Source organism: Schistocerca serialis, unplaced genomic scaffold (assembly GCF_023864345.2).
Source record: "Schistocerca serialis cubense isolate TAMUIC-IGC-003099 unplaced genomic scaffold, iqSchSeri2.2 HiC_scaffold_1240, whole genome shotgun sequence".
NCBI lineage: Eukaryota > Metazoa > Arthropoda > Insecta > Orthoptera > Acrididae > Schistocerca > Schistocerca serialis.
The window spans coordinates 12,501-15,000 of NW_026047448.1; positions in this window are offsets into that span (position 1 = coordinate 12,501).

A 2,500-nucleotide genomic window follows, 5' to 3' on the forward strand; every position below is an offset into this window, starting at 1 on the left:
TAAGTACTTGGTCGGGTTCGAGAGAGGCGCAATCGCCCGGGGTTTGGCGAGTAGACGCTTTAGGTGCGACCACCCGTGCTCCCAACTGAGCTTGCCGCTGCCGACAGAGGCCCGGGAGCGTGCTGTCGTGGCATTGCCGGCGGGAGACAACACGCGCCACCTACGGTGGCCGGCAGCTCCAACGCCAGCGCCACAGAAGGACAAAAGCCCCACTTGGGTGCCGAAGCGAACTCTCCCAGCACAGCGCACGCGCCAACACGTCCGCACAGCTGCGATACAAACCACCTGCGAGAACCGCAGAGGCGACCGAGCAGCAGACGGCGTCGCGGCGCCGAGCGCCGGGCGGCGGCGCATCCTCAGCGCACACAGTCCTCAATCGGACCAGCACACTGCAGATGTCCACCGCGCTTCGCACCGGGCCCGCGAGGACCTACTTTGGCCGCACGGCGCCGCGTGCAGGGTGCGCCGGCGCGCAGCTGCGCCGCCTGCCGCCTCCGTCGGCCGGCGCGCCTGCCACTGGCCGCCCCCACCAGCCGGCTGTAGCGCGTGCGCCCACGCACCGCGCGGCCAGCACGCCGGGAGGCCCCCCCTCACCGGCCGGGGACGGTCCCACCCAGCCACCGCCGCGTATCGCTTCACACCCACATGCCATTCACGTTCGTGGGCATGGTGGGTATCGCTGAAACAACCGGTTGGTAGCTCAACCGATCGTCGCCATCACTGATTCACCTCTAGCGAGAACAACCGCACCACAACGGTTTACCAGTTGTTCATTTGCGTAACGTCACCAGCAAACGTAGACGTCCATCGCCATTTGCAAATTCAACGATTGTTGCATGCCTGTGTCAGGTGTCACGACACACTATGTCTGCCCACATACACGCAACAACATGTGCACGCTTCGCGAACACGTGGAAGGTGGCCCCCGTACGTATGCGATGTCCATTGCGCGAACGACTGTCAACCGGCCTCTGTCGCATGTCGCAGATGTGGAACGCAGTGCACCATGCTATCACGGTGTGTGAGAAGAGACGACTACGTCTGACAACACGCGCCACTACATCAACAGACGGCTCATGCTGATCGCCATCCACGGCATACCATACTACAATCCAGCTCTTATAGGGAGACGACACGTAGCTGAGTGCACAATATTTGGACCGTATGGTTCGCCGTTGTTGGCGCAGTCGTGGTACGGTCACACATGTACCACGATGTATCATTCAGTACATGAGGACCAATGTGCAGTACAGTGTGTGATTTGGACGTACAACATCAGCGGACAGTTGACACAAGCCGTACCACAACGTAGGCTGTGCTTCGCCATGCGAATGCCAATGAACAACTGCGAAGGGCATTGAGCATGTACGTCCTGCTGCCATCCGCATTACAGTGTATAGCTGCAAGGTGTTTAACATGAAGCGATACTCTGGGGACCGGGCAGTGCGAGTGGCAAACTATATTGCGGGGGTTGCAGTTAGGCAACACTACACTAATTTAACGCGTCGTATGACAATTACAGAGCAGGTTAAGGCCCAACGTGTGTTGGGTTAAGGCCCAACGTGTGTTGGGTTAAGGCCCAACGTGTGTTGGGTTAAGGCCCAACGTGTGTTGGGTTAAGGCCCAACGTGTGTTGGGTTAAGGCCCAACGTGTGTTGGGTTAAGGCCCAACGTGTGTTGGGTTAAGGCCCAACGTGTGTTGGGTTAAGGCCCAACGTGTGTTGGGTTAAGGCCCAACGTGTGTTGGGTTAAGGCCCAACGTGTGTTGGGTTAAGGCCCAACGTGTGTTGGGTTAAGGCCCAACGTGTGTTGGGTTAAGGCCCAACGTGTGTTGGGTTAAGGCCCAACGTGTGTTGGGTTAAGGCCCAACGTGTGTTGGGTTAAGGCCCAACGTGTGTTGGGTTACGGCCCAACGTGTGTTGGGTTAAGGCCCAACGTGTGTTGGGTTAAGGCCCAACGTGTGTTGGGTTAAGGCCCAACGTGTGTTGGGTTAAGGCCCAACGTGTGTTGGGTTAAGGCCCAACGTGTGTTGGGTTAAGGCCCAACGTGTGTTGGGTTAAGGCCCAACGTGTGTTGGGTTAAGGCCCAACGTGTGTTGGGTTAAGGCCCAACGTGTGTTGGGTTAAGGCCCAACGTGTGTTGGGTTAAGGCCCATCGTGTGTTGGGTTAAGGCCCATCGTGTGTTGGGTTAAGGCCCAACGTGTGTTGGGTTAAGGCCCAACGTGTGTTGGGCTAAGGCCCAACGTGTGTTGGGCTAAGGCCCAACGTGTGTTGGGCTAAGGCCCAACGTGTGTTGGGCTAAGGCCCAACGTGTGTTGGGCTAAGGCCCAACGTGTGTTGGGCTAAGGCCCAACGTGTGTTGGGCTAAGGCGCAACGTGTGTTGGGCTAAGGCGCAACATAGGTTAGGTTAAGGCGCAACATAGGTTAGGTTAAGGCGCAACATAGGTTAGGTTAAGGCGCAACATAGGTTAGGTTAAGGCGCAACATAGGTTAGGTTAA